The following is a 13867-nucleotide window of genomic DNA, read 5'->3' on the forward strand; positions in this document are numbered from 1 at the left end:
TGGCGCCATGCAGCCAACTAAGCTACCTGAGTGCGTTACCTAAGCCACTCAAGGACAGATAGAAGACAAGAGCCAATTTCCCACTCCCCAACCTTGCACACTTGCTGTAGTATAAATCCAGAATGATACCATCTTATAGTGCACAGGGATCTCTATAATACAAGCTCATTAATGTAGTTCCCCTTCCCCTCGATATGGGACAGATGTGCACAACAAGCTGAGATTTTCCCCAGACACTTCACTCAAAATACGCTGGTTAAGATAAAGCATCAAACAAGTTTATTAACTGCAGAAAGATAGATTAAGTGATTATAAGTGATAACAAACAGATCAAAGCAGATTATTTAGCAAATAACCAAAACTCAGACTAAGTCTAACATGCTAGATGGATAGAATTTGAATTAGCAATTTCTCACCCTGACTGATGGTACAAGCAGTCCCCCAAGTTTCCATACACAAGCTAGAAATCTCTTGATCCTGGGAGCAGCACTTCCCCCACATCCGTTTTTGTTTCTCAGGTGTTTCCAGAAGTTCTCTTGTGTGGAGAATGAGGCCAAGAGATGATGTCACACCCCACCTTATGTAGCTTTTCCATATGGTGGGAACCTTTTGTTCCAAACTCAGTTCCTAGTCCAGTTTGTGGAAAAATACAGCTACTAAAATGGAGTTTAGTGTCATGTGGTCTGGTCACAGGCCCTGCTGAGTCATAGTAGCCATGACTCATAGGCTGGCTGAAACATTCACAGGAAGGCTAAGCTCTTCCACAGTCCATTGTCTTTGTTGAGCCATCAGCACTGTCTGGCTTCTTCATTGTTGTACCTGAAAGGCTCATTGTGGGTGTTACCCAGAGTAAGCACATTTGAAATACAGATACAGAGTCAATATCCATAACTTCAGATACGAACATGATATGTGCACACAAATAGGATAATCATATTCAGCAAATCAGAACTTTTCCAGTGACACCACACATGATGCATCTTCTACAAAATAGATCATAATTATGTCCTAACCATATTATAATCATACCACTATGATGAATATGGGGGTGTAGTGTCAGATAGGTCCTAATTTCAAGGCACAGGAGTTGGGAATGGAACTTCCCCTCTTTGTGGAACAGGAAATAACCCTCCAGCCAGGGCTGGGACAACTTCCCAGACTCTCAGCGATGGAGCCTGAATCTACTGACATTTCATTAATTACCACCAACCCCAATCTTTGTGGCAACTGTAAACTTTATCAGTGATGATTTTGTACTCTCTTCTAAGTCATGGATAAGAATGTTAAATAGCACAGGGCCAAGAACCAATCCCTGCAGGAACCTGCTAGAAAGAAATCCACTCGATCATGGTTCCCCATTTACTATCAGAGTTTTTAATCTATTTAATGTATGCCGTGTTTATTTTGTATCATTCTAGTTTTTTTTTAGTAAAAATATTGTGCTAATCAAGTCATGTCCCTTACGGAAGTTTAGGTATATTACATCAATACTATTAGCTGCAACCAAACTTTTGATCTCATCCAATAAGGATATCCCGTTAGTTTGATAGGCTCTATTTTCTCTAAACCTTTGTTAATGGGCACTACAATTCTGACCTTCTAACTTCTATTCTTTATGATTGACTTCCCCTTTCTTCCATATATTTTATTTGGAGAGTGCTTGGATTCCTACCAGGGAGCCACTATCAGGGTCCAGAGACAGCCCCATCTCCTATATTAAGCTCTGGCTAGTAGCTATGTGATAAATGTGAAGACCCTGCTTCTGTCTGTCAGATGGGAGACACAAAGGTTCTCTCTTTCTACCCTCTGATGCCTCCTGGCTGCTGTAAGCAAGGTGGGGTGGGACTCTGTTAACATGTGCCTCCCGGAGCTTCCATTTCCCTGGTGCTGCTGTTCCGTGAATAGTGGGGTTGTGAGTGGGTCAGCAGGTACTGAGTATTGGACTCCTGCTCTTTCAGGGGCCGGTGACCTTCGAGGAGGTGGCTGTGTATTTCTCCAGGGAAGAGGGGACTCTGCTGGACCCCACTCAGAGAGCCCTCTACAGAGATGTCATGCAGGGGAACTATGAGACGATGGTCTTGCTGGGTAAGGATTCCTGTCCCTTCTGTTCTTGGAAGGGGAAATGAAGAGTGAAGGTTCATGCCACCCCCACAATGCCATCTGTACCCTGTCCTGTTTCAGCATCACCCCAATAGGCCAGTAACATACATACTACCAGAGACCCTCCTCTGCTGCAGAACACTTTGGGAACAGAGCACAGGAGCAGCATCACACAATGTCAAATATCTCCTCTTTACTCAAGTAAAACTGGGGTTAGGTCCAGCATAATGAACAGAAGCTTCCTACCCCCAGCCTTCTCTCAAACCCTGAGCCTTCTCTACCCAAACCAGAATGTGCTTGGGGTGTAACAAGCAGGCGGCTGGAGTCAGAGCTGCCAGTCCAGGGTTACTTATCATACAGACACTCAGTGCGTCCTTGAACGCTGGCTGGGAGTATCCAGACAGGGGAGCTCCAGCAGCAGAACACTGAATCTCACCCAGGATTACAGATGACACAACTCCTCGCCGATCTGGATTGCACCCCAGCATGTGAAAATGGCCTAGGTTGGTAGTGACATTTCTTGAGACATGGAGAGTCTTGCTCCCATATCACCAGGTGTAATAAAAATAACAGGAAAGGCCAAATATGGAAAACTGATTGTTCAGCTTGCTTTTGACCTGCATCATATTTTGCAATATATTCCAAATAAGGAAATTAACGTGCAACGTATGTGTCATTGTTTGTGGTTTTAAGCTGTAAAAGGCTTGTGTGATTTTTAGCTCAGGAACAGTATTCCAATAGCTGTCGCCCCCTGCGTGCTTGTAACCAAGAAAAGAGCCTCAGGCTGAGCTGATTCAAATATTAATCCTGTGGTCGTTTTCCACAACAGCCTCAATAGGTCCCTGTGATGGAATGTAAGGCTACATCTAGACTACCCACCGTATCGGCGGGTTAAAATCGATTGCTCGGGGATCGATATATGGCGTCTCATCTAGACGCCATATATCGATCCCCGAGCGCGCTTATATCGATTCCGGAACAACACCAACCCCAACGGAGTTGCTGATTTGACAGGGGGAGCCGCGGACATCGATCCCGCGCGGTGAGGATGGGTGAGTAATCCGATCTTAGATATTCGACTTCAGTTACGTTATTCACGTAGCTGAATTTGCGTATCTAAGATCGATTTCCCCCCGTAGTGTAGACCAGCCCTTAATGTCTTCACACCTTCCCGCTGCAGGAGAATGGCTGTTTGACCAGCTGTTTGCCTTGCTGTCTCTGAGGAACTGGTCTGTGGGTGTTCCCCAGAGCTGTAACTTTTTCTTAATATCATACTGTAAAATCTCACAATTTTACATACAGTGTTACTACACATTTTAACAGGAGGATAATATTCAGTAGGTTATGCGTTTTTCTAATGATACCTCACAAGCCATACTGGGTACAAAATTGATCATAATTTTCTAGAAGAGTGAACACAGGGGTACAGATTGACACAGTGTCTGTGTGTGTGTTCCCAGCAGATATGTGGGTATTTCAATCCCTCATAAGCACAATGTTTGGCATCTTCAAGGACCTGGGGAACTGGTCCTGGGAATTCACTAGTTTAGCAAGTGTGAGACTGCATGAAATTGTGAGACACTTTGGTATTAATAATAAAATAATATAATCTGATAAAATTGGAAAGAATCATGCTAGGTATGCCATGTAAAGTGTCAGTGAAAATGTTATGATTTGCCAAGTATGATAATTTTGTTTCTATGTTTCTATCACCTTTGTATTGTGAGTTACAGATATGTAAGGTATATCTGTATTTCCAGACTTGTGCAGTTTTTCTGGGTGACACCCCCAGACATATTGGCATCAACATTGCCTAGCATGTTTGATGGCCCATTGAGGGTCATCAGCTGTACAATGAACCTATGGACCAAGGGGACACACCTATTGAGTCAGCAAGACATGCCGGGGTTTGCCTGTGTAATGAAACCTCCAAAGCTTTTCCATGCCATGTGCTGTGAAGCTTGTGTTTGGGACACAGGAAGTACAAGCCACATGGCAAAAGGAATATAAAGCGCAGCTGCATCATCTCCATCTTGTCTTCAATCCCCCTTCCTACCTCTGGAGCAACTTCTCTACAAACTGAACCCTGGAACAAAGGACTGAATGACCCATCCAAGCTGTGGATGCGTTCCAGACAGACTTTCAAGCCAGCAACTCACCAATACTGCTAAGAACCTGATATATCCATTTTGGAATGTATCTGACTGCTTTTCCATTTAAATTCTTTCTGTCTTTCTTTCTTTTAAACCTTTAGTTTAGATGCTAAAGAATTGTCTGGAAGGATGGAATTTAACTTCATTCTTTCATTTGTTCTTTCTTCTAAACATTTAGTTTAATTGCTAAAGGATTGGCTGGCAGCATGGTATTTTGGATGAGATCCAAACCTGGGTAATGTGGCTAACCTTCTACCCACCCACTTCCTGGATCCAATTAGGATCACTCTCCTGCTGCCCTCTGGCCATGCTGTATCACAGTGAGCAGAGTTTTTAAATAACCTCTCACTGTACGGGACCTAGTTGCTGATTAGGAGTCAGAGAACTGTCATGCAATAAAGGGGGCCGTGTGATTTCTTTTTTCAGAGTCTCGTTAACCAGTGTGTGGGATCAGAAACACAGTTTGTGACTGGTCAGTGAGTTTAACTTCAGTGTTAACCACCAGTATGGGGAGCATCTGCTCTCCCTTTTTCAGCCTGCTCTGACCTTGGCATTTTCAGTGAGGACTGCCCCAGGCACACTAGGTCACACTAAGCACTGAAGATAAATTAACAGAATGTTTTTGATGATCAAGATGTATGAAATCAACTGAACTCCTTTGTTTTCTTTCATCTGAGCGGAGTTTCTGGTTTTCCAACGTGATATGATCTCCCAGCTGGAACAAGGGGAAGAGCCATGGGTCCCAGAGCTCCAGGGTTCAGAGGAAAGAGAGATCCTGAGATCTCCCCGCACAGATGAGGAAACATTAAACCAACTCAGAATCTGTAAGTGCCTGAAGGAAACATCTAGGATGCCCTACAAAGCTCTTGGGAAGTCTCTCAGTTCATTATTGTCCATAGCAGGGGTCGCATCCGCAGGGTAAATATAGCTCAAGGCTTCCTATAGATGCTAGCAGACACCGGGCAGTAGCTTTCTCCCTTCCCCCTGTGAAGTTGGATGGGATGTGAAGGCTGAATTGATCCCCTCCTCTCTCCTGTTGGGGGGAGCTGAGTTCCTGATTTTTATTTGTCCTCTCTCCAGCACTTGTTTTGGTTTGGCCTTCCCCTTTCCATCCCTGTTTGAGGTTTCTGTCTCTATCACAGCAGGTGATGCAATGACGTGTGAGGTTCAGCACAGACCAGAAAAAGAGCAGGGAAACCAGCCAGGGGAGAAAATGGATAAATTTATTTCCTGTCAGGGAACTCAGAAGGGCCTTAAGGAAACCAGAATACAGCAGGAAATCTGCAGGGAAAAGCAAAAAAAATACATGTGCTGAGTGTGGGAAAAACTTCACTTACAGATCAGGCCTTTCTCAACATCAGAGAATCCACACAGGGGAGAGGCCCTGTGAATGCAATGAGTGCGGGAAAACTTTCAGTCGCAGCTCGCACCTTATTGGGCATCAGAGAATCCACACAGGGAAGAGATCCTATCATAGAATCCTAGCTTATAAGGGTTGGAAAGGACCTCAAAAGATCATCTAGTCCAACCCCCTGCTCAAAGCAGGACCAATTCCCAAATGGTTCCCTCAAGGATTGAACTTACAACCCTGGGTTTAGTAGGCCAATGCTCAAACCACTGAGCTATCCTCTCCCTCCTGAATGCAGTGAGTGCGGGAAAACTTTCAGTCGCAGCTCACACCTTATTCGGCATCAGAGAATCCACACACAGGAGGGGTCCTATGAATGCAGTGAGTGCGGGAAAACCTTCAATCGCAGCTCTCACCTTATTCAGCATCAGAGAATCCACACGAGCAAGAAGCCCCGCGAATGCCGTCAGCAGGCCTGCACAACTCGTAAAGTGGTGATGTAGAGAAATCTCTGTATTAACTATCTCTATAAATCTTTATAACGTTGCATTGTGTTATTTTGTATTAAGTATCTTTATCTTTATGACATTGCATCCGGCATGATGTTATTTTGTAATTCATATGACTTGGCATTGTGCCTCTCTATTTTCATACAACTTTGTATTAGATCCCTATATAGAGAATTGGTAGAAAACTTTGTATCAAATGTTATAGCCCCTAAGGATAGTATAGTTAAAGTAAAAGAAAACATGTGCCTTTTTGCTAGAAGTAGAATAAGATCTTCCCCCGCACTCTGTAATCAATTGCTCTATTGACTGAATGAGGTGTGAATGAGTGAGGCTTGGAAGACACCCACCTCCAGACAGCTACAACAGTTGAAGAGGGAATGGGAGCCAGAGCAAAGGACAATACAACTTGTCAAGTGGGCCCAATAAAGAAGAGCAGACATATTGATGGCCTGTCATAAACAGATAGCTAAGGGTTAATGTCTCTTTCACCTGAAGCACCTGACCAGAGGACCAATCAGGAAACCGGATTTTTTTCAACTCTGGGTGGAGGGAAGTTTGTGTCTGAGTCTTTGTTTTCTGTCTGCCTGCTTTCTCTGAGCTTTGGAGAAGTAGTTTCTACTTTCTAGTCTTCTGTTTCTAAGTGTAAGGACAAAGAGATCAGCTAGTAAGTTATATGGTTTCTTTTCTTTGATATTTGCATGAATATAAGTGCTGGAGTGCTTTGATTTGTATTCTTTTTGAATAAGGCTGTTTATTCAATATTCTTTTAAGCAATTGACCCTGTATTGTGTCATCTTAATACAGAGAGACCATTTGTATGTATTTTTCCTTTCTTTTTTATATAAAGCTTTCGTTTAAGACCTGTTGAAGTTTTCTTTACTGGGAAATTTCAGGGAAATTGAGTCTGTACTCACCAGGGAATTGGTGGGAGGAAGAAAGCAAGGGAGATCTGTGTGTTGGATTTGCTAGCCTGATTTTGCATTCCCTCTGGGGGAATAGGAAAGTACTTTTGTTTCCAGGACTGGGAACAGAGAGGGGGGAAGGGAAAAAGGATTATTTCCCTTTGTTGTGAGACTCAAGGGATTTGGGTCTTGGGGTCCCCAGGGAAGGTTTTTCAGGGGGACCAGAGTGCCCCAAAACACTCTAATTTTTTGGGTGGTGGCAGCAAGTACCAGGTCCAAGCTGGTAACTAAGCTTGGAGGTTTTCATGCTAACCCCCATATTTTGGACGCTAAGGTCCAAATCTGGGACTAAGGTTATGATAGAAGCTAGCACCTTCTTTAGAAAACACCCTCTTTGAGCAGCATTGGGACAACACCCAGAGAAAAGCAGCACAAAGACCAACGGACGCAGACCCAGATTTTGAATCTGGTCTAGATTTGCATAAGAGGGAAGCTGCTATAAATGCGAGGTGTCTTGCAGAAGGACCCCGGATCTCGTCTTGTCACCATCGGACCATTGATTTGGATCGGTAGAAGCCCGGCTCCACCCCTCCCCCATCTAACTCACCTGGCCAGTGCAGTTAAGGGGAGCAACTAGTTGGTAACAACAGCAAGACGGAGTGTGTTTATGTCTGTGTGTGTGCGTGAATGCATGACTGTGATATATATCTCATGTGCATATCATAGAGTATTAATTGATACCTGTATTACTAATAAATGTGGCATTTTGCCTTAATCCCCCTGAAAAGTTCCTGTACAGTACTTTGAGTAAAACAGCGAGGGCCACAATGCTCCAAAGAAAACAGCTGAGGACCGAAACCCCCCGGCCCTGCGGAAACACCCCCCACTCAGGACCTCCCAGCCTGGTGGAAACACCCCGCCCAGTCTTGCAGAAACAAATCCTCCTTCCCCAGCGCCGCCCCACCAAAACAGCTGTGGGTCAAAAAGGAAGGTTGGTGGTGGGGAGGTGTTACTTGATGTTAAATCAACCAGGGACTCCCAGCCAAAGAGGTGGCTGGGAGCTCTCAGGGTCAAATTAAAGGGCCTGGGGCTCTGACGACTGGGGGAACCCGGAGCTTTTCAGGGCTGGGGCAGGGATTTAAAGGTCCCAGAGCTCCTGCTGCTGAGGGGAGCCTGAGCCCTTGAAATCCCAGCCTCACTCCATCCCCTGGAGCTGCCGCCGAGGATTCAAAGGGCTCTGTGCTGCCTGCAGCCACAGGGATCCCTGAGCCCTTTAAATCTCAGCTGCTGCCGGGATTCAAAGGGCTCTGGGCTGCCCGTGGCGGTGGGGAGCCCTGAGACCTTTAAACCTCAGCTGCGGCCGGGAATCTCTGCGAGCAGCCCAGAGCCCTTTGAATCCCGGCCGTGGCTGGCAGGCCGGCTTTAGGAAGTGCGGGGCCCCGCAGGGATGACTGGGGAAAAAAAAGCCTTTCAGTTCTTAACAACCGGTTCCCTATAAAAAGTTCTGCCACAGTATGTATTTTTTGTACCAGTAGGGTTACCATACGTCCGTATTTTCCTCCCAGATGGCGATTTAAGAACCAAAAAGCCTGACATGTCCGGGAAAGTACAGATGTATGTTAACCCTACCTAAAAGTTCTTTTTTAAAAAGATGGGTCTGAACTAGAAATGAGCTCTGCCACTCCCTTAGGGTGTGCTAGGGTGCACATGTGTGGGTCCCAGCTGCTCCCTGCCCATCTCATTGAAGCAGGTGTGCAGGGTTACTTCCCTCGGAACTGCAGGGCACCAGTGAACATGGGGCTGGCTGGAGGTGGGGGAGGGGGAGGATGCGAGAGGTAGGGTCTGGCTGCAGGCTGGGCAAGGGGTGTGGGGCAGGCTGGAGACAAGAGGTGTGGGGTGGGCTGGCTGGCTTCAGGCAGGGCCACAGGGAGGGTGCGGCATGGGTTGGCAGGGCTGGAGACAAAGGAGTGCGGGACTGGCTGGCTTCAGGCAGCGGGGTGTGGCAGGGGTTGGCTGGAGACGGGTTGGTGCAGGGCTGAAGGCAAGGCAGGGGGTACGGGGTTGGCTGGAGACAGGGCAGGGGGTGCAGAGCTGGTGCGGGCAGGGCAGGCAGTATGGCAGGGGTTGGCTGGAGACAGGGCAGGGGGTGCAGGGCTGGTGCGGGCAGGGCAGGCAGTGTGGCAGAGGCTGGCTGGAGACAGGGAAGGGGGTGCAGGGCTGGCTGGAGACAGGGGTTGGTGCAGGGCTGAAGGCAAGGCAGGGGGTGTGGGGCTGGCTGGAGATGGGCAGGCTGCAGGCAGGAACTGGTGCAAGCAGGGCAGGACGTGCGGGGCTGGTGTGGGCAGGGGGTGCAGCAGGGGCTGGCTGGGGACGGGCTGGCTGCAGGCAGCGCAGGGGGTGCAGGTACAGGGGGTACAGCCCATCCTCTATGGTGAGTGCCTCCTTCTCCTCCTCCTCCTTCCCCCTCTCCCACTAGGGTAGCAGCAGCAGCCTGGGGCTTGGGGGCTATTTCAAGGGCCCGGGGCGCCCCTGCTTCCACTGCCCCAGCTCTGTAAATAGCCGCGGGAACCCTGGAGAAGCGGCGGGGCTCCAGTGGCTATTTAAAGGGCCGGGGAGGTAGGAGCAATGGGAGTCCTAGACTTTTTAAATAGCCCCCAGAGCCCCGCAGCCATACCCCAGGGCTCCAGCAGCAGGGCTCTAGTGGCAATTTAAAGGGCCTGGGCTTCCAGCCCCTGCTGGGAGCCCCAGGCCTTTTAAATTGCCCCCTGGGGAAACTGGGCCACCCTGGTACAGCGCACTGGCTTTTGCTGGTACTGGGGCTTGGGTGCGGGGTCCTCTTAGGAGCGAGGCCGATTCAAGGGAATTGGTTAAATTGGCCTAAAGCCGGCCCTGGTGGCTGGGATTTAAAGAGCTCTGAGCTCCCCGCCCGCCTGCCCAGAGCCCTATAAATCCTGGCCGCGGCTGAGATTTAAAGAGCTCTGGGCTCCCTGCGGCTGCCGGCAGCTCAGAACCTTTTGAATCCCGGCCGCGGCTGAACTTTAAAGGGGTTTGGATTCCCCGCGGCTACGGGCAGCCCAGAGCCCTTTGATTCCCGGCTGCGGGACGCACAGTGAGACTTCACGGGCTGCACGTTGCCCGGTGGGCCTTATGTTGTGCAGGCCTGGCATGGAGGGGCAAAATAGGTAAGAAATTTCCGTGGCCTGTCACTAGCAAATAGTAGCCACCATGGATCCTGCCAGAGGTGGCTACATCTTAGCACTGTGGGAAGCAACCCTTCACAGAGACCATTTGTCTTGTGGTTTGGGATACTTCTCAAGACATGCTGCACTCAGAGTGACCCCCTCATCCTGTGCCAGCTGGAGAAAAGAAAAGGGGCCAGCCAACTCTCCCACTACCAGCTGCGAACCACTGATCCCCAAACAGGGGGAGGCCTCCGGCTTTGATGTGTATTAAATATCAGGCTGGTCTCTTTCTTTAGCTAAAAGAGGGAACAAATGATCCTCAAAGGAGAGGGGAAAGACAATCACTGGGAAATATAATCCCCTGCAACATCCAGAATGGAGAGCGACTCAGGGCAACAGGTTCCCCCGAAGGAAGAAGTTTTTGGGATTTAGAAACATAAGGAACAGCACAAAACTTGAGAGGATTGTTAATTGACATTTGATAATGACACAGAGGGAAAACCTGAGCTTTCAGATCAGTGTTCAGAAATGAAAGACAAAGGGTGGAAATCAGAGATTTTGGATCCATTTTGCAAATTATAGAGAGGAAAGTGGAAAATCAGAGGGATTTTATATCAGTTGTTGATAGGAGGTAAAATCTGAGTGTTTCACATGAATACTTGATAAATGAATAAAGAGGAAATGGGCAACATTTGCAAACATTTTGTGTTCAATAATCTGAGAAAAGGTGTAAATCTGAGATTTTCTTATTATTTTATAATTAGAGACAGGAAAATCTCAGGGCATATTCAATTAGAAATAGACAACTAGAGAGAAGTGGGGCAAATGTTTAGGTTATTTTATTTGAATCTTTGAGATTTGCAAAGAAATTGTGTCACAAACTGCATATTTGATAACATGAGAGGAAAACACCAAGATCTGAGGGGAGAGAGTCACTTTCCTGTCAGGGCCCAGTGCTCCCTCCTCCTCCCCCTCCGGGGTCTCTCACTCACTGGGGGCTCCAGGCGGGGCTGGTGCGGTCAGAGCCTGGGGCTGCCTAGGGGGCAGGTCCCAGCTGGAGAAAGCCCCTCCCCCCCCGACCAGGATAGGAATGTGCTACTGGTAGCAGCCTGGGGCTGGACCCTCTCTATGGGGGACACTTGCTCCCCCCTCCCCTTCCTGGCCCTTCCCACGCCCTGTTGCCAGCAGAGAGTGGCCCCCCCAGCCCAGCCCAGAGGTGTCCCTGTCTCAGGCCCCCCCCAGCCTCTGCCCAGTTCAGAAAGCACTCGGGGGAACCATTTCCCACCTACACAAGGACAAATCACTGCAGGTGAAAATGGGGGGAAACACCCCAAACCTGAGATCTGAACTGGCCATTGGCAAAGGGGAGAGAAAATGGGGCACAATGGGGGGAGGGGAACAGGGAACTTCTCAGGGGTTTGAGGGAAGGGGGTGTCAGCCTGGATGTTGCTTGTTGCTCTCTAGGGAGAAAGGGGGCAGGACAGGAGAGGAGGGGGGTCTCCACGGAGGGGGCAGTGGTAATTCCGAGGGGATCTCAGCCCTCCCTTTTTCTCCCCGCTCCTCAGGGGTCACCTGCTCTTCTCCCCTCGCCCCCCGGCCATGTCCCGGCTGCACAGACATTTTCCATCCATCCCTTTCCCAGGTCTCCGCCCTCCGCAGCCCCTGCCCGACCCCACGCAGGGGCTGCTAGGTGTAATGCATGTTCAGTAGGGATTTCTCCCCTACTAATGCTGGGGTGTCCTTCTCCTATAGGTTAGTCTACTAATGATCTCATCTTGGTGCCATGTGTGTCAGTTCATTGCCATGGCACTCGTGTGCTTAGACATCTGAGGATGCTCTATAGAAAAGCTCCTTGAGTGAGGTGATCCACAGGGAGTAGCTCAAAGCTCCAAAGTGCCTGGCCAGGGGCAGGACATTGGCACAGCAAGGGCGGGGTGTGGCAGTGACATCACAAAGGCCTTTTGCAGGACCTCACACTATTGGTCAAAGACTATTGGTGAGCAGGTGGTGACCTCACAGAGAGATCCTGACATCAGTCAGGGGCCAGGGGCTAGGGAAACCTCAGAGACCCCTGTGGCTTTGCTTCAGCAAGTCTCCTTCTCCAGGTCTCTGTCTGAGGACTGAGAGAGTATTCGGGTTCACGGACGTGAGTGCCAGGAGAAACCTCTTTCCAGTTTTCTCCTTCCCTTGTAGTGATTTTACTAGAAAACAGCCGTCCCTCTTTAGAAGGTAAGAGCCTCCTGGAGGTGTGAAACCTGTTCAGTCTGATCCATCTGGTGAGAGTTGAATTCTAGGCATGGAAAACATGAGCTTAAGGAGGCAGAATTTTATTCCGTACCTGGGATTTTGTCCCTTAGAATCATGGGGACATTAGGGTTTGTCCTTTGTGTTTCACCTTTTCCTCCATCCACCTGTCCCTCCCTCCTTTCTCTTCATCTCTTCTTTTGTCCTTTCTCCTGTTCCCCTCCCAACACCAGGACGAGTGTGTGCGTGTGTGTTGCGGGGGAGTGCTCTGCAGCTCTCACTGTGGGAGTTCCACCCAAAAATGTGAGGCTGAAATAGTGCTCAGGCAGTCAGGGCTGGATTAACCTTTTGTTGGCCCTGGCACCAAACATATTTGTGGGCCCCAATATAGTCACTGTGGGCTCCGAGTGTGGGCCTGGTGGGGCAGTGCCATTGGTGCCTTCGTATACCCGGTACTGAACCTCAGAGACATTTTTCATTTTGATCACACACCTCTCCATGACTATATGCATTGCCATACACAGCTCCCTCAGCCCGCGGGTTTTCTTATTGAGCTGTACACCCATGTGGGTTTACCAGTGTCCACAGTGAGCAGAACTTTCATAGTGACCAAGGAAACTCCCCACAGATTTATCTCTTTTCTCATTCAGACCTTCTCTAGCCATGTCTCCAGTACCCCCCCATGTCACCAGTCACTGCATGTGGTCCTAGTCTCAGCTCAAAGTCCTAAAGCCAGCAGACACCTGATCAGTTCTGACAGATCCCTCCCTCAGCCCCCATCCTGCCATGTGAGCAAGCCACCTGCAAACACCATTTCCCCAAAGTGAGGACTTAGCCCTTGGGAATCTGAAGACACCAGCGTCTCTCCCTCTGCTCCCATCTACGTGCTAGTCTGCTACCTGGTCACCACCACCTCTCCCCATACTTGTTTCCTTTCTACTTTGGACATGCTCCCAACCAGCTGGAAGCTCCCTCTGCAAGCCTGACCTGCTCCCGCCTTCCCTGCTCCCCCGACATTCCTTTCCTACTGGTGACCTCTGTTCCTTGAGGTTAACTCCAGTGTCTTTAGGTGCTCTAGCTTTATGGCCCCAGGAGTCATAGAGCCACTTGTAGTTTCTCTAGCTACAGCCATGGGGCAACTGCCAGAGGCCAGCCTTAGACAGCTGCAGCTACTAGCCGCAGGAGCGGAGGCAATGCCAAGGCTGAGCATGCTTGAACCTTGCAAGGGCAGCACTAGGGACTCTAAATCCTCAGCACTGGCCCTAGGCAGCTGCAGGCTCTGGAGTTAGACACTTTCCTCCTCTAGGTTCCTGCATGGTTACAGAACTGCAGTAAAGTGGAACAATTATCAGCTTCTGTGATTGGAAGATGTCTGGATCCATCTAATAAGACCGTCCTACATAAATGAGGAAAGTTGAGGTGCCTTTAT

The 13867-nt window shown here is 48.8% G+C and overlaps 1 protein-coding gene across 1 annotated transcript in view; it reads left to right on the plus strand.

Annotated features, from left to right (window-relative positions):
• The first annotated feature begins 2079 nt into the window (after window positions 1-2079).
• The window catches only part of LOC127042430 (zinc finger protein 707-like), an 85853-nt gene continuing 74065 nt past the window's right edge, over window positions 2080-13867 (plus strand). Inside the window, exon 1 of the mRNA XM_050935885.1 lies at window positions 2080-2085. The gene's annotated coding sequence lies outside the window, so the exon portion shown is untranslated. The remainder of the gene's footprint in view (window positions 2086-13867) is intronic.

Source organism: Gopherus flavomarginatus, unplaced genomic scaffold (genome assembly GCF_025201925.1).
Source record: "Gopherus flavomarginatus isolate rGopFla2 unplaced genomic scaffold, rGopFla2.mat.asm mat_scaffold_43_arrow_ctg1, whole genome shotgun sequence".
In the NCBI taxonomy this organism is placed as follows: domain Eukaryota; kingdom Metazoa; phylum Chordata; order Testudines; family Testudinidae; genus Gopherus; species Gopherus flavomarginatus.